At 40.7% G+C, this 22708-nt stretch overlaps 2 long non-coding RNA genes across 3 annotated transcripts in view; both read left to right on the top strand.

Moving 5' to 3' along the window:
* The window catches only part of LOC137625379 (uncharacterized), a 44197-nt gene extending 28630 nt beyond the window's left edge, over positions 1-15567 (top strand). Inside the window, exons 3-5 of one of the 2 annotated variants that reach the window (XR_011040854.1) lie at positions 4663-4909; positions 8020-8323; positions 15464-15567. This is a non-coding gene — a long non-coding RNA (uncharacterized lncRNA). Of the gene's footprint in view, positions 1-4662; positions 4910-8016; positions 8324-15463 lie in introns of both variants that reach the window. The other variant, XR_011040853.1, reaches the window with a different exon arrangement.
* A 775-nt stretch (positions 15568-16342) lies between these two features.
* Positions 16343-19541, top strand: LOC137625764 (uncharacterized). Its single transcript, XR_011040895.1, has 3 exons — positions 16343-16550; positions 17650-17797; positions 19344-19541. It is a non-coding gene; the product is annotated as an uncharacterized lncRNA (long non-coding RNA).
* The last annotated feature ends 3167 nt before the right edge of the window (positions 19542-22708 follow it).

Here is a 22708-nt window from a genome sequence, read left to right as displayed (position 1 = left end):
TCTTTTGACAATTGATTGGGTTTTGAATATCGTGCTATGGTTAATTTAGAGGGGTCTGGCCCGAAACCATGTTTCCTATAGCAACCAACGTTGTCTCCACTCAAACATTTAAATCTAGTTTAATAGTGACCACACAGAAATTGATAGACTTGGTTATTCTAATGTTTAAACAATATTAATAAAACAAAAGGATTTAAGAATTATATAATAACTGTTTCATATTTTTCAGGTTTGTTTTATGTCACGGGAAGGGGCCTGATGCCGTAAGGAGGTTCATATGCTTTGGAGTAGTGGGCAGGATGTCTAAGTGTGTGCAGTAACACCAACCCTATTGTAAAGACTGTTTAGTACCTCTAACAGAGAGGCATTTGTTGACCGAATGCCCCAATTATAATAACTTAACGAATAGGTATTTGTTTGAGGCTCGAGGTGAGGGTGGCAGGTTCATCCTTGCCAAGATTCTTGGACGTGTGCTACTATGCAAGTGGTATTTTTAGATTTATTTCAGAAGCAGGTCTTCTGAAAACTATCTAACGTTTATAATGAAATCCAATTTTTACGGTTTTAATTGAATAATCTTTAATTATTTTGTATTTATAAACTAAATGATATCGGCGTCAATGACCTTAGATGTCAGGATGCCTGAAAACCTTAAATCAATCAATCGATGCATTGTAACCACGGACTACTCTCTCTATAGTATTTATTTATTTTTTTCAGGAAACCTTAGAATTAATAATTTTGTTACATTTTATTTCAGAACTTTATTTTAATCCGGAAAAACTAATTTTCCTATTTGGGTTTTAGTTAAAAAAAAATTTTTATTGAACTTTCTATAGATATAAAGAAATATTTGTTATTTTTTTCTCTTTTCAGATTACCATCTACATGGTTATGCCAGCATCATTGCTGCTTGGAAAGAATATTGACTGGTTGCAACACCTTCATGTCCTCGGAGGAGACGGATCCTGTCGCTGCCCTTCGTGCCGAGGTCACTCGTGTTCGAAGGAATCTCCTTGGAGAGTGTGTGTCGGGAGTGGTCGCCCTCCCAGTGGGTGAGGTTTGGTAGGCGGAAGAAGTTTAAAATGGATTCTCCTCCTTCGAGGTCAGCCTCGGAGGGGAAGAAGTCGAGTACACGAGTGGCATCCTGGTAACGCCGGGACAACCTCGTTTTGGGTCTCCTTCCATTGTCTCCCCTAGTGAGGCAGTGAGGGAGCCCTCGAATGGAGGAGTCCCTCTCAGACGACTCTGTTCATCTACTGTGGCACTCCTTGGCGTTGACGGCTCCTATTCTTCGGCTCTCTCCTAATATGTTCGCTAATGTACCTATTAGTCTGAACCTTCCTTCACGTCCAACGAAACGTGTTCCTCTACCCCAGAGGTTATCGCCTCTGTCGACTGGGGCTGCTAGAGTTCCCCCCCAGCCACCCCAACCTTACCCGCTCAAGCGGTTAGGCAGGGTTGTCACCTGGCAATCAAAGTCTTAATGGCTACCTTCTAGGTACGCTGAAAGATGATCCACAAATAATTCAAGATTTGTGTAGGGGAAAAAATGCAAATTATCTCCAAAATTTTCATTTTCAGTGACCTGTTTGTTTTTAGCCGTAGATTTTTTTCAGGCAAGCTTTTTCATGATGAACATTGGTTGTTCCGACACAAGATACAAACCTTACACTCCTTAACCTGGCATTGTTATTTCGGCGGAGCTGAAAACTAGTCGAAACTGAAGTTAACCAGAGTTTAACTACCCACCGCTGGTTGTGTTTACCCACTGTTTCAGCCAGCACTAGTGACTAACGGTCACTTTTTATTTCGGCTCGGTCGAGTGTAGACGTGTCTCACTCTCCCGTTAACCTAAACTGTCGGGAACTAATTTCTTTTCGCTTTTTCTTTTTCAGGTGTGCCTACCCGTGAGGTCCAACCATGCCACTCTGTCCAGGCCGTGAAGGACGCCGTTGCAACTCCTTCGTGTCCTCGGAGGAGACGGATTCTCACAGTCTCTGTCCTTCGAGCCGAGGTCACTCGTGTTCGAAGTAACCTCCTTGTAGAGTGTGTCGGGAGTGGTCGCCCTCCCCGTGGATGAGGTTTGGTAGGCAGAAGTAGTAGTTTAAAAGAGATTCTCCCTTTTAGGGGTCAGTCTCGAAGGACAAGAAGTAGAGTACAAGTGGCGCCCTGATAATGCCGGGACAACCTCGTTTGGGGTGTCCTCCCATTGTGTCTACCCTAGAGGGGCAGTGAGGGAGCCCTCCGTGGGAGTCCCTCTCAGACGACGCTGTTTGTCGCCCTTGTCATTAAGTGTGTCAGTCGTCATGGTGGTGTTCGTCATTGGAAGTCATCAGATACTTTGTCATATATAATTTTCCCTGTAGTATAGTTTTTCAGGAAACCTTATAATTAATATTTTTTCAGGAAACCTTAGAATTGATAATTTTGTTACATTTTATTTCAGAACTTTATTTTAATCCGGAAAAACTTGTTCCTATTTGTGTTTTACTTACCATATTTTATTTTATTGAACTTTCTATAGATATAAAGAAATGTTTGTTTTTTTTTCTCTTTTCAGATTACCATCTACATGGTTATGCCAGCATCATTGCTGCTTGGAAAGAATATTGACTGGTTGCAGCACCTTCTTCTCCTCGGAGGAGACGGATCCTGTCTCTGCCCTTCGTGCCGAGGTCACTCGTGTTCGAAGGAATCTCCGCTATGATGTTACCTGCTAGAAGGTGTGGTTTTAGCACGCAACGTCTGATATCTGTGCATGCCAGATGATGAGTGAGCTACTCTAGTAGAGGGTTGGAATACGAACAAAAGGAGAAAAATATCTTGGGCAGTGATATTCAATATGATGTTATAGGGAGGAAGGGGTTTGCCTTGATGCAATGCCAATGTATCACAGACTACAACTTCATTCCTCTCCCGCATTTAATCCTCCAGTCTTACAGAACCACGAGGCCCGACTCGAGGTGTAACAACTAGCATTTCAAAAGGCATATTACAAACAAGGTCGTCAAAATTTTTAAAGTTAACCGAGTCGTCGATGTTATCATCTTTGAAGTCGTCTTTGAATTTGTTGAATTCATCAGTCTTCATCATATATAATTTTTGCATATATAACTTCTTTTCAGGAAATTGAAATTGTGTTACATTTTTTCCAGTGGGCAGTTGTCGATATCGTTGAACTCAAGGACGTTTGTTGATGTTGACGTCATCTTGGAAGGATTTGACGAATTGTGAAGTTGTCGTCATTATTAAATTCGTCAAATTCGTCATCGTCGCCCTCGTCGTTAAGTTTAAGTCGTCGTCGTGGATGTCATCCTCATTGGAAGTCATCAGTCTTCATCATATATAATTATCCCAGTAGTATAGTTTTTCAGGAAACCTTAAAATTAATATTTTTGTTACATTATTGTGTTTTAGTTATATTATTTTTGTTTTTCCAACTGCAGAAATGTTTGTTTTTTCTCATTTCAGAATACGATCTACATGGTTAACCGAGCATCATTGCTTGGCGGAAAGGATTTTTCTTAAGGTTCTCACCATCAGTTTACTGGTTTCATTGGAACATCTTGAAGAAATTTGTTTTATAATAAATTGCAACAGCACGGGGATAGTCTAGTTGGCAATAAAATGAGGGAAGTAACAAATTTCATACCACCTTGGAGGTATAACATGATACCCCGAAAATGGGAGGCGACTCTTTGTCGTCTCCGTGTTGGTCAAACACGGTCGAGACACGAGTTTCTGCTGAAGGGCCAACACCAAACGTATTGCGAGGACAGTTTAGTACCTTTAACAGTGAGGCATTTGTTGACCGAATGCCCTAATTGTAATAACTTAAGAAATAGATATCTGTTTGAGGCTTGAGGTGAGGATGTCAGGTTCATCTTGGCAAGATTCTTGGACATGATGTGTACTACTATGCGAGCGGCATTTTAAGATTTATTTCAGAAGCAGGTCTTCTGAAAACTATTTTAACTGTTATAATGACTTAACTTTTATGGTTTTAATTGAATTCCCTTTTATTCTTCATATATAATAAATGCTATCGGCATCAATGACCTTTGATGTCAGGAGGCCAGAAAACTTTCAATCAATCATATTCTCGTTTATGGGTAGCAGTGGCAGGTGATGTAACTGCACCATATTGGTTCTCTCTCTGCTTCCCCTCTCACCGGTGTACCTGTCGACATGGAAACGGATTCAGTACACGTGTGCTTGGGTCATCCAAAACCAAGCAAAGATGAAAGCGGCTTGAACTGCTTCCCAAAAACCCCATGGATCAGGGAAACGAAGTCGTACGTCGGCAATATCCGCCCTACTTGATGCGCATTTTTATATTTGTCTGTGACGATGACAGACGGAAAGAAAAAAGATTGCCACAGAATAATCCATAGAAAACAGAGTGTATTACTTGAATGGACGGACCCCCTATGACTAGTTCGATCTATGAAAGGCAAACCTTTTGGATGGTAAGATCTGAGTATCCACTTATAGAGAATTCAGTTTTGTATTGCTTGGTAAAAAAAAATTTTTAAATTTATGAAATTATATCTAATGGATTTTGATATTTATTTATGTTGGAGACTGTTGGTTGACATGCGACATCCTGTACTTTCCTTAATGGTGTCTGTTGTTGATCATAATTTTTGTTCACTACAGGTGTATTTAGACATTGCATGAATATACATGCATATACCAAGGCACTTCCCCCAATTTTGGGGGGTAGCCGACATCAACAAATGAAACAAAAACGAAAAAGGGGACCACTACTCTCTACGTTCCTCCCAGCCTAACAAGGGACTCGACCGAGTTCAGCTGGTACTGCTAGGGTGCCACAGCCCACCCTCCCACATTATCCACCGCAGATGAAGCTTCATAATGCTGAATATATACTACAATGAATTGTGTAGGTTGCATTAGGTTTCCTTTTTCAATATTGATGCAAAGTAATAAAGTATAGGTCAAGAATTTTAATTTTTTAAAGACTTACTTTAGTAAGTGGTAAAGAAGTGCTTTAATGAGTATAAGTTTGTATCATAAACTAGCAAGCTGTGTTGTACGGTATGTGACTGGGATGTCCGTGTACAACCACTCCAAACTTTGGTGATATTGAATCGTAGAGAAACACTAATTTTTGTTCCATTTGTTATTTTTCTGAAAATTTTATACGTGGTTTGAGGTATTTTGGGATTTTCGTCCATAGCAAATATATTTTATGCTCGTCCTAATTTGTTAGGACCAAAGTGTAAAACCTGAAAGTCTTTCAGTTGGTAAAAAGGAAAAGAGGAATTTAACCATGAAAATGAAGATAGACCTTACCACCTGTTGGTTTGTGTCTCACAGACCTGATTAACTTGGTGGAGGTGCTTAACATCATGCAATAGATTTTGTTAGTTCTACACAAAGGCAAACCCTCTGCTTTTTAATAGGTGCATGATTTCAGCGAAGCACAAAATTCAGATATTGGAATATCTAAGAAGTTGGAGGTAGTTGCTGTTGAGTAACCGGGTAACCCCCCACCCCTGTGCACTACCATCTCGCATAGTAACCACTTTGTCTTCAGCTACCGAATAGTAGGCCTATAGGCGTGCTCTCGGTACTAGCAAACTTGGCTATTTTGCACTTTATCTTTTTCATTGCAGATTGGTGTGTGTTTGGCGAAGGGAGAAACCACGTGTAGGCATGCGTCCCTGTGTAGGCGTTCTCAGCTGTAGGTGTGGAACCTCTGTTGATCCACATTCTTTTTGTCCCTTAGTGGAGTCGAGGCTGATATGGTAACGTCCCTGCCTGGTGACTGCCAGACTATTGTTCGACTCCCCTTCGAGCTCTTTAGTTCCTTTGGTTGGTGCAACCTCACCATCCTTGTGAGCTAAGAATGGTGGTATTGGGGAGCCTATTTTTCATAGCTCTGTTGTACATATCTGAGGCTTTTATACAAATAACCCATTCACTTTTTTTTTTTTTTTTTTTTTTTTTTTTTTTTTTTTTTTTTTTTTTCCCACAAAGTATTGAGCCTATTTAAAACTGCAATTAAACCCTTTAAGGCAGTGTCGGTTGACTTTCAGGGATAGGTAGCTGATGAACCGACAAGTAGCGTCAACCATCGCATTATATCTTCTCGCTACTTAGAAAGTGGAATACAGCACTCGCTACCCATAACAAAGCACTGCTGAAGCTTGCAATGCTGTAGGCAAAGCGAAACAATAACTTGAGAAATTGTAGCAAGCATGACGGACAGAAAGAAAAATTTTTTATGCCACATAGATACATTGAAAACCAAAATTTTTGATTATTTCGGACGGACCCGTCTAAATGCAAGCCTTTTAGATGGTAAGGTCTGAGTATCAATATGTAGAGAATTCAGTTTTGTATTGCTTAGTAAAAATTTTTGTAAATTTATTTATGTAAATTATTCTCATAAATTTAACTTTCATTATATGTTGGTGATGGTTGGTTAACATACAACATCCTGTACCTTTCTTAATGGTGTATAACTTAGTGTTCACTACAGCTATATTTAGACATAGCATAAATATATACCATACATTGATAGAAACACATATTTGTCTATTTGTTATTTTTCAGATAATTTTAAATGTGTTTTGAGCCGTATTGGCATTTTCATCCATTGTTAATATTTTGTGAGCTCGTGTTAATTCGTTAGGACCTCGGTGTAAAACAAAGGTCTTTCTGTTGATGAAAAGGAAAAACAAGGTTACCATGGAAAATGAGGACAGAGTCAGACCTTACCACCTGTTGGTTTGTCTCACAGACCTGATAAACTTGTTGGAGGTGCTTAACATTATGCAATAAATTTTGATAGTTCTTCACAAACGCAAACCCTCTGCTTTTTAATAGGTGCATGATTTCAGCGAAGCACAAAATTCAGATATTGGAATTTCTAACAAGTCGGAGGTAGTTGGTGTTGAGTAACCGGGTAACCCCACACCCCTGTGCACTGCCATCTCACATAGTAACCACTTTGTCTTCAGCTACCGAATAGCACGCCTATAGGCGTGCTCTCGGTACTAGCAAACTTGGCTATTTTGCACTTTTATCTTTTTATTTGCAGATTAGTGTGTGTTTGGCGAAAGGAGAAAGCATGTGTAGGCATGCGTCCCTGTGTAGGCGTTCTCGGCTGTAGGTGTGGAACCATGCGGTAACGTCCCTGCCTGGTGACTGCCAGACTAGGGTTCGACTCCCCTTCAAACTCTTTAGTTCCTTTGGTTGGTGCAATCTCGTCATCCTTGTGAGCTAAGAATGGTGGTATAGGGGAGCCTATTTTTCATAGCCCTGTTGTACACATCTGAGGCTTTTATACAAGTAACCCATTCACTTTTTTTTTTTTTTTTTTTTTTTTTTTACATAAGTATTGAGCCGATTTAAAAATGCAATCTGTCCTTTAAGGCAGTGTCGGTTGACTTTCAGGGATAGGTAGCTGATGAACCGACAAGTAGCGTCGAGCATCGCATTATATCTTCTCGCTACTTAGAAAAGTGGAATACAGCACTCGCTACCCATACCAAAAGACTGCTGAAGCTTGCAATGCTGTAGGCAAAGCGAAACAATAACTTGAGAAATTGTAGCAAGCATGACGGACAGAAAGAAAAATTTTTTATGCCACATAGATACATTGAAAACCAAAATTTTTTCTTGAAGATTTCGGACGGACCCGTCTAAACGCAAGCCTTTTGGAAGATAACATCTGAGTATCAATATGTAGAGAATTCAGGTTTGTATTGCTTAGTTAAAATTTTGTAAATTTATGTGAATTATTCTCACAAATTTGACTTTCATTATATGTCGGAGATGGTTGGTTAACATACAACATCCTGTACCTTTCTTAATGGTGTATAACTTGTGTTCACTACAGCTATATTTAGACATAGCATAAATATATACCATACATTGATAGAAACATATTTGTCTATTTGTTATTTTTCAGATAATTTTTAATGTGTTTTGAGCCATTTTGGCATTTTCATCCAGACATAACAAAGTGATTTTTTTCAGCAGGATGGTGCACCTGCTCATACTGCAAAATCAATCAAAGATTATTTTGATTTTTGTGGCATTAATTACTTCAAAGACTGGCCTGGCAATTCCCCAGACCTAAACCCTACAGAGAACTTGTGGGGGATTATGAAATCCCAGTTACGTTCCCGTGACGTATCATCTATACCAAAGCTGGAAACTGCAATTCGGGATATTTGGGACAATTTGGACCCCCAACTACTAAAGAACCTTGCCCTATCTATTCCACGTTGCCTAAAAAGCCGTCATCAAAGCCAAAGGAGGTTCAATAAAGTATTAATTTAAGGTAAATGAAGGTCTTTATATTTTTTTTCTAATATTTTGTGTTTTTCTTTCAGCAAGGTTAGGTTAGTGAACGCTGAATACGCCGAGACTGTATATGAACGGGACTTCTATTGATCCACATTCTTTGTCATTTAGGGCAGTGGCTGATGCTGTAACGTCCATGCATGGGGATCATCAGACTGGGGTTCAACTCGTGCTGAAACTCCTTATTTCCTTTGCTTGGTGCAACTTCACCATCTTTGTATGCTAAGGATGGTGGCGATTGGGGAAGTCTTTTTATTGAAATAACCTGTTAAACCACTTTTTTTTTTTACAGGAGTATTAAGCTGATGTAGAAATGAAATATGTCCTTTTAAGGCAGTGTCGGTTGATTTACAGCCAGATTCGAGTATCTGTATGTAGAGAATTCAGGTTTTTATTGCTTGGTATAATTGTTTTAATCTATGAATTTATTTCTGAAAAGGATTTTGAAAAATTTAACTTTTATATGTTGGGGATGATTGGTTAACATGCTACATCTTGTACCTTTCTTAATGGTGTCTAGTGTTGGTCATAACTTTTGTTCACTACAGGTGTATTTAGTATTTAAGACATTCCAATATTGACGCAAAGTAATAAAGTCAAGATTAAGAAATTCGATTTGTCAACGGCTTGCTATAGTAAGTGGTAGAGTAGTGCTAAATCAAGTACAAGGTTGTATGATAACCTTGCAAGTTGTGTTGTATTTGACTGGGATCTCTTTATACAACCACTCTGACCTTTGGTGATGTTGAATCCTAGAGAAACACTCATTTTGTTGCATTTGTTATTTTTCTGATAATTTTAAATGTGTTTTGAGCCTCCATTGGAAATATATTGTGAGATTGTCTTACCTAGTTAGGAAGGAATGCTGTGTAAAAGCCAAAATGTCTGTTGTTGGTAAAAAGGAAGGAATTTACCATGGAAAATGACAGTCAGACCATACCACCTGTTGGTTTGTGTGTCGCAGACCTGATTAATGTGGTGGAGGCACGTAATATTTAAGCAATAAATTTGGTTATTTTTACACGAAAGCAAACCCTCTGCTTTTTAATAGGTGCATGATTTCAGCGAAGCACAAAATTCAGATATTGGAATTTCTAACAAGTTGGAGGTCGTTGCTGTTGAGTAACCGGGTAACCCCCACCCCTGTGCTCTGCCATCTCGCATAGTAACCACTTTGTCTTCAGCTACCAAGTAGTAGGCTTACAGGCATGCTCTCGGTACTAGCAAACTTGGCTTTTTTGCACTTTATCTATTTCATTGCAGATTGGTGTGTGTGTTTGGCGAAGGGAGAAACCACATTTAGGCATGCGTTCCTGTCCTGGCGTTCTCGGCTGTAGGTCGGAACCTTTGAGCGTGACCTCTGTTGATCCACATTCTTTGTCTCCCTTTGGGTGGTTGTGGACGATATGGTAACGTACCTGCCTGGTGATTGCCAGACTGGGGTTTAACTCCCGCTCAAACTTGATAGTTCCTTTGGTCGCTACAACCTCGCCCTCCTTGTGAGCTAAGGAAGGGGGGGTTTGGTGGAGCCTATTGTTCATAGCTATGTTGTACAAATCTGACTCTTTCAGGCAAATAACCCCTTTAATCACTTATTTTACAGATGTATCAAGTTGACGTAATGGTTTTATATATATAGACACTATTTCATCATTACAGTGTAAGCGTTGCCGTTTTCATTTCTGCTTATTGCGGCATTTTTTGAGGGCGGGGAAATCTTTTCGGCCCCTCCCCTCTGACGCCGGACAACCTATATGCTGGTGACCTCCCACTTTTCTCAGAGCGCAGTGACCCATCCTCTGCCGTAAGAGAGTCGTCTTCGTGTGGATACTCTACTCCATTGAGGCATAGATGTTGCTCGCTTCCTGCGAGTTCATCTGAGGAGCTTGGCTTCGGTCTTGCTCCTCTTCGCTGACGACACCGCACTCCTTGGTTCTACGGTGGCAGCCGGCAGAGGGAGTATATAGTCTGAGGCATGTTCCTGGGCCTCCCGGGAATATCTTTTTCTTCTTAGGGTTAGATTCTTCTCCCGTGGTTTTTCTTTATCTATTTAATTTCAAATAAAATTGTTTTAAGACTAACTTTTGTATAGCAATAACGACGCCGCAATCCTTTATGTGATGGCAGCTGGCGGAGGAAGTGCATAATCTTAAGCATGTTCCTGGGCCTCTTAGGGAACACCTTTCCTGTCTGCGGGTTAGGTTGTTCTCCGAAGTGGTTTTTCTTTAGCTAATTAATTTCAAATAAAATTGTTTTTAATATAACTTTTGTACAGCACTAACGACACCACACACTTTCGTTCTGCAATGGCAGCTGGCAGAGGGAGTGCATAGTCCTTAGCATGTTCCTGTACCTCTCGGGGGACACCTTTCCTGTCCGTGGGTTTATTTGTTCTCCCAAGGGGCTTTTTTCTTTTCATTCTTGTTGGTTTTCCTCGGCGCTAGCAACACGGTATTTCTTCTTTCGGCTCGGTCACCCATTGTAAGGAGTGCCAAGTCGGATGTTCTTGCTCCTGCCCATTCACCACCTCCTTTGCCTGCTTCAGTTCCTGATCATCACGCTAAGACGTCCTTTCCCGTACGCAGGTTTGGTCATCTCTAGAGCTGTTGCTGACTAGAACTCCTCAGAGATCTCAGAAGGTGACACCAAAAACGAGCTTCAACTACATTTCACGGCAAACGCTCGATGTCGACCTTCAACTTGAGCTAGAGCTCATTGATGGGAAGCAGACAACAGTTCCAGATATTGGAACTTTCCTTACCGAGGGAGTCCCTCCACCAGCTGCTGCTCTAGGGAGTATTGCCGACAGCAGCAACAGAGGTTGGTCGCCTTTCCTTTACGCAAGAGAGACTTGCTTCACCTGTTTTGGTTTCCTCTTCGGAGGATTGCTCCGGCTGGACTTGGATTCTTCCGTGCCCCGGCTTTTGAGCAATTTTCGTCTCGCCCAGTTGCATCATCTTGCCTAGCGGACTCGCCTATCCAGGTTGACTAATCTCATCTAGCGGAAGTGCCTCGCCCATTCCTGCTGCAGCTCTGCGCGATCATTGTCGGTTCCTGATCGACCGCGATCACCCGTCGGTTCGTGATCGCGGGAGCTCACGATCGCCCACGATCTGTCAGCTTGCGATCACCCTCGGTTTGTGATCACCCACAGTTGCCCATCAGCTCCTGATCGCCCACGTTTCCCCGTCAGCTTGCCATCACCCACGAACGCCAGTCAGCTCTCTTCCGGGTTTCTGGTGTCTCAACAACTGCTTTCAGCACCTGACGTTTTCCTTTACGCATGATCGCTCGCACTTCAAAACCTACGAGGTAACACAGACCAGCTTGTATCCTGCCTCTGCCCAGTTCTAATCTACTTGTGCCTCTGCTGGCAACTCGTCAAAACCTCTGGTAGTAACCACTAGTCAGTGTCTCACTACCCAGCTTGCTACTTCTCTTTCCAAGGTAAAGTTGCTCTTCCGACTTGCGGGTAGATTCGCCAACGGCTACCGAAGAATCTCTTAAGCCTTGTCCTTTGGTGCGTTTTTTCCGACTTTGTTCAACGGAGAACTTCGCGGGGGTTGGTGTCGCAGAACTCTACCAGCTACAATCCTCGCTTTGAGCAAGCTCACTGCTCTTCCAAGCATGACTCTCCTCTGTTCATCAGTGTCTCCTCATCTAGACGACACTGATCGTCATCCTTCAGTCTCTTCAAGTTGCGCTACTTCAGTAGTGCTTCTCTTGACCTGCAGTTGAGGGAGTTAAGCACACACTCCCTTCTTGGAACCCAACCTAGCACTCTCCATCGATGGGTAGGGTAAAGCACAATTGTCCTCGCTCACGACTTAGAACTACTTGTTTCACAAAAGTACTGTACAGTGTTTTCGGTTGCCGATGTTTTCATCTTCTTTGGGGCTTTGACGAACCCTGTTATACAGAGATGGTTATTCTTAGGCATGTTCATCATCAACCTGCAGAAGCTTCCTCTGATCAACGGGGTCCAATGTCGAAGATGGTGGTAGTCTCTAACTTATATGAGACACACTTTCACCCAGAAGTGGTTACATCTCGAGAGCCACCGTTTAACTGTGGTTCATCAAGCCTGCATCTGACTCCTTCAAATCCAATCTCTTTAGGGGCAGCCAGATCCCAGGGATTCGGCATGAGGAATCTCCCTTTTTTCTGGTCTACGGGACCCAGGCAGGAAATGGACCCAAGAGGAAGATTGACAAACGAGAATCTCCACCGGGGAGTCAACCTCCTCGTCCTTTCCCCAGATTTGACGCTCTCTTCAGATGCTGCAAAAGAAAGGTTGACCCCACATGCTGTACCATTCGGCCTCCGGCCTCTGGTCAGAATCTGAATGGTACTATCATTTAAATCTCCTTGAGATGAGTGCAGCCTTGCAGCAGATACATCAATCCCTGGCTGGTCACTCGGTGGTAATGGCGAACAACGACACTACGATAGTGGCTCATTTAGAACAAATAGACGGTGCTTGTTTTTCGCAGCATCTCTCTCTTCTAGCATGGTATGGTAAATGATCTGAAGACTACTCGGTTTCTCTATCAGCTCAATTATTCCGGAGAAGCAGGAATGTGCTCACAGTCTTCTGAGCAGAGCTACTCGGATAGTGGTCCCCGAGTGGTCTTTGTATCATCCAGTGGCCTACAAAGTCCTGACTTTGAGGGGTTCCGGAGAGTAGATCTCTTCGCAACGTCCCTGATTAACTCGCCTCCACTCTACGGTTCACCAGTCCCGGATCCCCAGGCTCTAGGGCTGGATGCATTTGGCAACGGCAGGTCAGCATTGGCATTTTAGCCATTTTCCCCCGCACTGCTTGATGACAAGGGTGCTTAAAAGGGCAAGATCATCTGCAACCAGGCAATGGCCTTCTCGGTTCCGCTTTGCATCTGTGGGATAGTCCCGTACCTTCTTAGAATGCTGACAGAAGTGCCGAGAAACTCCCTCCACGACACGATTTACTTGACAGCCACATGTGATCATCTTCCACAGAGCCATAGGCCCCCTACGTTCTTCACGCCTGGACACTTTCCAATATCTTGCACGGAGAAGCTTTCACAGCAAGTTGTAAAAGGATATTTTGGATATCTCCAAAATTCTCCAGTTGCTGGCTAACAGGCTAGCGGACTTCCTTCAGTGGTTGATGTCATGTATAAGGTATCTCACCCCCTCGTTGCTACTTTCCAGCATAACCTTCAAGGGGAAAACCCCCTGGGTCTCGGCAATGAAAGGCTGCTACTGGTCCTTGAGCTTCGCCTTCAGGCTGAAAAGAATTAACCTTTCCTCTCTTTGGTATTGTCTCTCAGTCAGATGTTCGACCTAATCCACGTAACATGGTTCGTGTCCTTCGGTCCCTAAAGAGTTCCCCCAAGGACCCAGGACGCCAAACAGCAGATCTTCACCTATCCTTGAAGACAGTTCTCTCGCTCGTTTTGCCTTTGGCTAAGAGAGTTGGCAAATCCTATGGTCCTCCTTCATCTCATTCACGGCGATGGGTAAGGTAATACTCGACTTTGTTCCTAGAAGCTCAAATCCCACATTCAAACCATTCAGATTGTGAGTCCAATGTAGCGTGACTAATGATCCAGATCAATGGCTACTGTAATACGCTAGGAAGAACCTGAGGTGCTACCTCAGGAGAACTATAGAAGCTTACCCCCAGAGTGTCGGTACTCTTCGTCAGTTCAGGGAAGGTAAAACGAAGGATCACCAAGAGCCCGTTCTCGGCTTGGATTTGCAAGGTCATAGATTGAGTGTTGAACACTGATCTTCCCCTTAAATGAGACTACCCACAGCTCATGACGTTAGGGGCATACATATGTCCCTAGCGTTCAAGAAAAACTACTCGCACAGGTGCGACAAGCGGGTCTGTGTAAGCATCGGACGACCTTCGCCACCCATTACCTTTAAGACAAGACCCACAGGAACATGGATACGTTCTCCCTTGCCCATGTGGTGGCAGGACGACAAAATGGTTTAAACACCCCAGGCTCTTTGATGGGCAAGTAGCAGATGGTGTAATGCCGAGGTTACTAGGGATTAAGTCTGGGATGAATGAGAACAATGACTGGCTCTTTCGTACTTTGCAAGCTGGCCTCCTCTGTCTATAGGTAAAACTATTTCCCTTATGTAACCTGGTTTAGAGATACTGTATATCCTTGTGTCCCCATATCCCCTGGCTAAGTGGGATTGGCTAACCTTTATGGCTGGTTCAATGATTACGATACTTTGCAAGCTGGCCTCCTCTCTCTGCAGGTAAAACCAGAGGTGTATACTCATGTTCTCATGCACCCTGGGGAGGTGGGATTTGGTAACGTTTATGGTTGGTTCAAAGATCCCTTCATTTTTGAGAAATCTTACCTAGACTAGTTACACTGCTGGTATCGCACAATCACACAGCTTGATTAGGCTGCTAAAGTGTGCTATTGCAATGAGGTTTTAGCGAAGTGTCGAGGTTTTCCCCTTTTTAAGTGCGTAACACGAAAGGGGGAAAAACCCTGGGTCAAAAGCCAGCCAGTTGGTTAGCACTGCCACCACCTTAGGGGCGAGGTTTCCTTAATGAAGAGCAAAAGGGTTCGTATTTAGTGTCGGAACAAATAACAAATTTAAAAGTAATTTGTATTTCTCGTAACGATACCAACCTTTAGCTCTTAATACAAATTTGGCCTGCCAACACCTATCCCCTGGAAAATTCTGCCTGTAAGCAAAACTGACCATAAAAGACAGGTAGGTGTGTGTGTGTGTGTGAGCAGGCTAGCCGGTACTACCAACTCCCCCCATTAACTAGAAATGGGGCATTACACCCGGCTAAAAGTCTTATGGCTAGTCTTCTCTCTGAAAGTATATTCCCTAATAAAGAACCCACGGCTTGTATCGTTAGGGAGAATACAAATTACTTGAACTTAGTCGTTTTTAAGAAGCATATGTTTAACAGATGAAATTCAGATGTCTATCATAGGTTTTTATCATATTTTTTATTTCTTACATGTTATACATATATTTTTCCCTCCCGAATTTGTTTGGCTGAGCTCAGTAAGAATCAAGTTTGACTCATAGGGATGGTTAATTTTCATTTTTATATTAATTATATTTAATTAGCTTTCATTTTAAGTTGACCAGGCTGAACAGGCTGTGGAGAAACATAGAAAAATGATCCTTCCCAATTGCATCATCAAGCCATCGGAGTAGCATAGAAAAACCACTGGTAAGTAATCCTAAGATGGGGGCTCTCAACTTGTGACCCCTCCTGAAATTTTACCCATTTTCTTTTTTACCCCCTTTTCAGATTTCTCCAAAATTCAACAGCTTCCACGTAAAAATAAAGTTTTATATAAATTCTGATTATTAATATTTTAAAATGTAGAGAGAAGACTCGACTTACAAACTGAATGGGGGGTACAAGAAGCTGTTAGTAGGTTGGATTATTTGCAAGTCAAATTTAACACCAAGGGAAGGCTTCACCTAACTTGCATGCCTATGATTCTCAGCTTCAAACGTCAACAAAGTCTGTTTCATATTGCAAGTGTTGCTTTATATACATTAAATTATATATTGTTTTATTAGTTTGTTCCGTAACTTTAATACAAAGCTACGCTATTGAGGGTGGATAACGGGGGAGGGTGAACTGTGGCACCCTAGCAGTACCAGCTGTACTCGGTTGAGTCCCTTGTTAAAGTGGAAGGAACGTAGAGAGTAGAGGTCTCCTTATTTGTTTTTGTTTCAGTTGTTGATGTCGGCTACCCCCCCCAATGCCTTGGTATATGTATGTATGTACTTTCAGCGTCGCAGAAAGTAATACCCCTAAATAAATAGCTAAGGTTTGTATCGTTAGGAAAAATACAAATTGTCTATAAATTTATCATTTAGTTATTGATACAGTTTGAGATATATGTTTTCTGTTGGATGTTTTTGCATCTCCGAATGAGGACTGTATAGTGAGTGATCTTTCATGGCCCAGGTTAAGACTCCCTTTCTCCGTGAAGCCACGTTGGGAACCCTAGAGAGACTTTCAAGGTCTCTGATGAATTGAGGACTGAGTTTGTTTATTGTTTAGGAAGATATTACTCACACTGGTCCAAAAGTCCTGCATCCATGCAGTGAAGAACATAGTTACCCGAGATTTATTACCAGCTCTCCACATCAAATAGTTGTCCCTCGTCATGTGGTTTCTTCCTGAAAAACCTTGAGATTTTGGAATGGTAAGTAAGTAAGGGATTGATCTGAAGGTCCCCAGTTGCATTACCAAACCTCATTAGAGTTGGTGTATCTTTCATAAGTATACCCAGGCAATGCCCTATCTTTATGTGTGGTATAAATCCTCCTCGGGCTTTTCCAAGAGAGGCCCTTTTACCCCCAATGGACGTACTGGTACGTTTCACAAAACTCCTCCTTTTACCCCCATGGATGTACCGGTACGTCCTTGCAAAAAACTGCTTTTAAATTTTTTTTTTGCATATCTTTGATAACTTTTTGAGAAACTCCAGGCATTTTCCAAAAGAATGAGACCAACCTGACCTCTCTATGACGAAAATTTAGGTGGTTAGAGCAATTTAAAAAATATATATTGCAAAATTTGCTTGAAAAAGAAAACACCTGGAGGTTAAGGGTTGGAAAGTTCCAAATAGCTTGGGGGTAAAATGGTTAAAAAGCTCATTAATCTTACTGTATAAAACAAATACTTCTATGGTTGAAAATTGTTTGAATACGGAATTGTTTGATTTCTGGGTAGTTTGATCTCGTGTACTACTGTAGTGGTTGTGTAGATTGCTGATTTGGCCTCCCCAGTTCCAACGCTGTCCTATGTGTCTCAGATATTACAATCCAGTCTAATCTTGCCACTAAGCATCATGTATGGTTTGCTCTCTTCTTAAGAACTATAGTAAATCAGTATCGAAACCTCACAGTCATGTTTAGCCTAACAGCTCTCCCCTAAAGGTTTGGTCCTGAATGAGAAGAGGGTAATGTGAGTAAGGCATTGGTAACGAGGAAAACCAGCCTATTACAGATAAAGTGTGTTCAAGAGTGGAGTTAGATCTATTGAGTTTCGAGAGGAAGAGAGTAAAATGTTTTCCATTAATACTCGTGTATGATAAGTTGATCACAAATTTAACATACAAACAGATTCACTTAAAACAGATTGACTTTGGTTTGTATTAGAGAAAGAACTTGAGGGATGTATGCTAAAAACCTTTTAAGAGTTGCGATCTGTATTTTATACTATTTTTAAAATCATAGGTATTACCCTTGCAGTTGACACTTGATATGCCGGTGTTCTTGATTTTCTCATTTATCTTTCAGGTGTAGGCTATAGCCAGCCAAAGTCCCCCACGACCATCGCCAGTGGGATACGACTACAAGAAGACGTTCCTTAATGCCAGTCTAACAGCAAGGAACCTATACATATTCGGCCGTACTTCATGGACATTTATACTGAGCTAATATATAGGTACAGTAGATACTCATTTCATTATCTCTTCTATCCATAACTGTACCCCTTTATTTTCTATTCATATTGACTTCTTTTCTTGCTTTTCCTCCCCATCTTTCTATCTGACCTACCTTAACATTTTACCTCGCAGTGCAGTGTGTGTGTTTTTGCCTTATTGCACCCCAGTTTAGAATGGTCCTCTCTGTTCAATGCTGGGCCATGTGGACAAAAATCATAAGTCCAGCCCTAATATTAACAGATAGAATTCTCCCACAGGAATCAATAAAGATCTTAGGATTTTATTACTAGTCTAAAAAAAAAAGAAATTCATTATTGAAATATATTTGAAATTATGGAAAATACTGTTGCAGTTTGAGTGTATTCACACTTGCAATTTATTAAGCCATGTAAATATTTTTTATTTGAATAGATACAGTATTCTTACGTTGATATAAAAAATATCACAATGTTCATTTAAAAGGGCACACTTGCTAATTTTTCATAGAAATTCTCTTTTTTCTTGCCATCTAAGACAACCTTAGGTTTTTATGATGAGAAAAACCCCGTTCTAATCGGTCATTTTGATAGACAAGATTAATGTACAAAATAGTACTACCTATTTCATGATCTCTGTGCTATATTTTCCTATAATCTTGATAAACTACCCTTTGATATTTTAAAGTTATAGTAAACAATGAGCATGTCGAACAATTTTGTTTGCAATGGTTCTGTTGTATTATTTGATCATTCAGTTTTCTGTACTCTTCAATCTATTGAAATTATTGAATAGTATACAGTATGTTGTGTCAGGACTGAAATGGTATGTCCATGTGTTAACCCTTTTACCCCCAAAGGACGTACTGGTACGTTTCACAAAAGCCATCCCTTACCCCCATGGACGTACCGGTACATCCTTGCAAAAAAAATGCTATAAAATTTTTTTTTTTCATATTTTTGATAATTTTTTGAGAAAATTCAGGCATTTTCCAAGAAAATGAGACCAACCTGACCTCTCTATGACAAAAATTAAGGCTGTTAGAGTAATTTAAAAGAAATATACTGTAAAATGTGCTGGGAAAAAAATAACCCCCTAGGGGTTTAGGGTTGGAAAATTCCAAAGAGCCTCGGTGTAAAAGGGTTAAGGATAGATGGTGGCGAGGGAGTGAGTAGGGCTTGGGAAGAATTGTTAAGGGGAGAAGGTCGAAAGGGAGGCAAAGAATTACTTGCCGAGATAAGGTGAAGGATAATATGGAGAGAAGAGGTTTGGTGGAAGAGGAGAATGCCTTTGTTAATGTAAGGATAACATTGGGAAAGAATTCATGTTGATGATTTTGTAGTGGAGAGAGGGATGGAGCTAATCTTGTTGATCTATTTACTTGAATTGTTAGTCACTATGACAAGATGTTAATTTAATTCACTTAAAGGGGTAGCTGCCTAAGTTTTATCAGTCTGGTAATGAAGCACTTTTACTATTTCATACGAAGAATTTATACTAAACTCTTGATAGTTGAGGAAATGAAGCTACAGTAGTGACCCTTTTGATAACGTTTCTGTTTTATTACAGGTAATACATCTGAGAGAGATTAACCTACGTAGACCTCGATCAACTTAAGCGATCCCTGCAGTACCACTCTGTGTCTCTCATCAATGTCAAGATGTTGCTAAAAGCTGAATAATATTGTTCTTGGTGACCCTGGCCAACTTTCCTTCTGTCACATACTCTCTACACTTTTTGAAAATTTTGAAACGACATCTAAATTAACTATGTGAACTTGAAGTAGTTTAACTCGGTATCAGTTCAAAGGTATAGGGTTCACTTTTCTCACTACGGATGTTCTTTTGACAATATTTAAACTAGACATCTAAATTAACTATGTGAACTTGAAGTAGTTTTAACTCCAGTATCAGTTCAAAGGACGTATAGGGTTCAGTGTTCTCACCACTGATGTCTGTCTTGTGCCCTTTCCAACTCTCTCCTGTGTAGTCATGACCATTTTGTGCATGTGAAGTGTAACCGGAGTTGGTTAGGATGAGGATAAAAATATGGGTCTCTATGGGATCAGTTCATTAAATTCATTAAATTTGTTCTCCCTTTTCATGATGTTTTGAAATGTATTTCAAATACTAGGAGTTATAATTAAAATCATATATGTAATTGGTAAGTTAAATAAAATGGCATCTGATTGTGAAAAGACAACTTTTGAACAAGAATTTAGTAATTTTGTTAAATTCAATCTTAAGAATTTGTAATGAATTTAGTGATTTGGATAAATTTACCCTTTGATTTGACAAATTATTTTTGAACATATTTAGTAATTTGGTAAAATTTATACTTTGATTTGACAAAGTGAATTTTTTGTATTTTATGGGACTTGAATTATTTGTATTTTATGGGAAACTTATGATTGCTTTTTGTTTTTATTCCAAGTATTCAAATGTTAACTTGGTTTATGGTATTTTTAGCTAGGCAATTGAGGTTTTATCATTGAATAACTAATTCACTGTATATCATAACTAATTGATTTTTATGAACTTCTCACTTCTCCTGATGTTCTAATTGCTTCTCTCTGGAAGCTTAAGTTTCATCAACATTTTTACCCCTAAAACTTAAAGAATTTCCTGATTTATTTCCTTTCAATAGGCTTATACATAAATTGAATGTTACCGGCGTCAATGACCTTAGATGTCAGGATGCCTGAAAACTTTAAATCAATCAATCAATCATAGCAATAACCAACGGCTTGTGCTAGCCACACAGTAGTGTCTTTCAGTTACCATTTCAGATTTTGGGTTTTGATCGTCGTATATTATTAGCAGTACCAGCCGAACACCGTCGAGTCCCTTGTCAGGCTGGGAGGAACATAGAGAGGAGAGGTCCCCTTTTCTGTTTCATTTGTTTGATGTTGGCTACCCCCCAAAATTGGGGGGAGTAGGAGAGGTCCCCTTTTCTGTTAAAATTTGGGGGAGTACCTTGGTATATGTATGTATGCATATTATCGTGCCAATGACAAAAACTCACAGGACGGCATTTTAACTGCTTCCCTTGAGCTCTTGATCCGAGCAGTGAGGGCCCAGTTTCGCCCTCATTGGATGTGTTCCATTGTTTATAGTGTTGCCCCACATGGGCATTCAGGGTTGATGGCTTAATTCCCATGTGTGGTGGATATCTCTAGGTTTACACAGTTTCACCCTTGCTCTGTTCAAGTTACCCAGTCCTTCCTGGTGAGGGTTATTCTGCACTGGATGGCCGTCGATCACTTTCCTGACTTTTGTAGCCTGTGAGCAGCTGCCTGGTTTTGGTTATGGCCCATCCCCTGTTGAAAAGTTTTTGCGGGATTTCAGTCTTCGCCTTGCTTCCCGATGATAATGGAATGGGTGCCAGGGGTCATTAATTTGTTTCGTGTTTTTTTGCTAGCGTTTCTCATCAGATATGGGGATGGGATGCTGACCACTATAAAGAATTTAGGGTGCCTGTAATAATCAGACAAGGCTGATTTAACTCTGTTTAGAGATGTCTTTCCCTGGGTTTAATACTACAGCATAAATTATCCAGGGAATAGTTTCTGGGTGATCATGATCCGCATACACTCTTGCTTTCCGTCATGGACAGTACTGCGATTTGAATAATCATTGTGATGATTGTCAAGGCCTCTTGTATAAAAGTATGTTTCTATATTTGCTGACCAAATTGAAACTTCAAGGCGGAAAAGGAAACTTGCTTTAAGTTCAGGGGGAAATCCAGCTCTTTATCTTGTTAGTGATGAACTTCACAGCTCTTAATTTTATTTGCTGCTTTCGTGAAAGCTTGGAAGTCCAGCAAAGTCTAAAATTAAAGGCAATCATTCTGAAGTAACCTGTTCTGTTTCAGACCCTAACCTGACTTCTGAAGTCAGATGTGGATGTTCTAGTGTTCTATGTAGTAAGGGTTCTGATGGTGTATAGCACATTGCAGATTTGAGATCCTCTCGCAGTCTCTGATTCATTATTTAGTTTTGACCTTTCTAATGCAACATTCTCATCTTCTGCAATCCTAGGTGCTCTTTTAGACAGTTGGATTGTGAGGCAGAAGACAGAGATCCTAATATCCCTCCACTAGCTTAAGTAAATGCTTTTAAGCAACCTCATATTTCCTGTCTAGCTGTGTTGGCTTATCGTACGATTCCTCTAGCACCAAATGTGTCTTGTTTTTGTACACATCAGTTGCTTGCAAGCTCAGCCAGTAGTTCATCAGTGTTAATCCCAACTGGGTAATTGTATGTCTAGTAGCTTAGCAGATGAAAAGAGTTTTAAAATAAATTCACAGCAGCTCCCATGCAATGCTGTAAACAAACAAGAAGACCAGTTTAAAGGTACTCTCTGGTCATCCTTCTGAACAGGTAAATGAATAAAGAAGAAAATAGGCCGGAACAATGAGGTGGTATGTTTCTTACATAACCTTTTAGAAAAATATTCAAATAAGTAAAATGAATTCTGATGCTGCTTCTCCTTCCAAGACTTCAGAGACTGCTATTTCTAAGATGTATACACTTGATTCTGCCTTTTTGTTTTGGATAGAATTGATAAATTACTATCTTTTATCTTACCGTTATCCCAACGTAAAGGCATTGGTGGTCTGATGCACTTTATAATTTGGCAGAGGTTTTTACGATTGCGTGCCATTGCAGTTATCAACCACAGTTATTGGCAGTGTGTCTAACCTATAAGTGGTCCAGCTGAAAGGCAGGAGTTCCACAGTTATTGGCAGTGGGCCAAACCTTTTGCTACAAAGCAAGACTGCAGGGTGGCAACTGTTCTTTCAGTCGCTTTCTCCGAGACGCAGGATGTACGGTGGTGGTAGTCTTACACCCATAGCCTAGAATGTTGAAATAACTTGCTATCTCAAGTGCAAAGGTATATTGGTACTTTTCATTCTCATTAGCATTGAGGATT

This window comes from Palaemon carinicauda, chromosome 32 (assembly GCF_036898095.1).
Source record: "Palaemon carinicauda isolate YSFRI2023 chromosome 32, ASM3689809v2, whole genome shotgun sequence".
NCBI lineage: Eukaryota > Metazoa > Arthropoda > Malacostraca > Decapoda > Palaemonidae > Palaemon > Palaemon carinicauda.
Note: the sequence above shows the minus strand (reverse complement) of the source record. Positions and strands in the feature narration are given on the sequence as shown.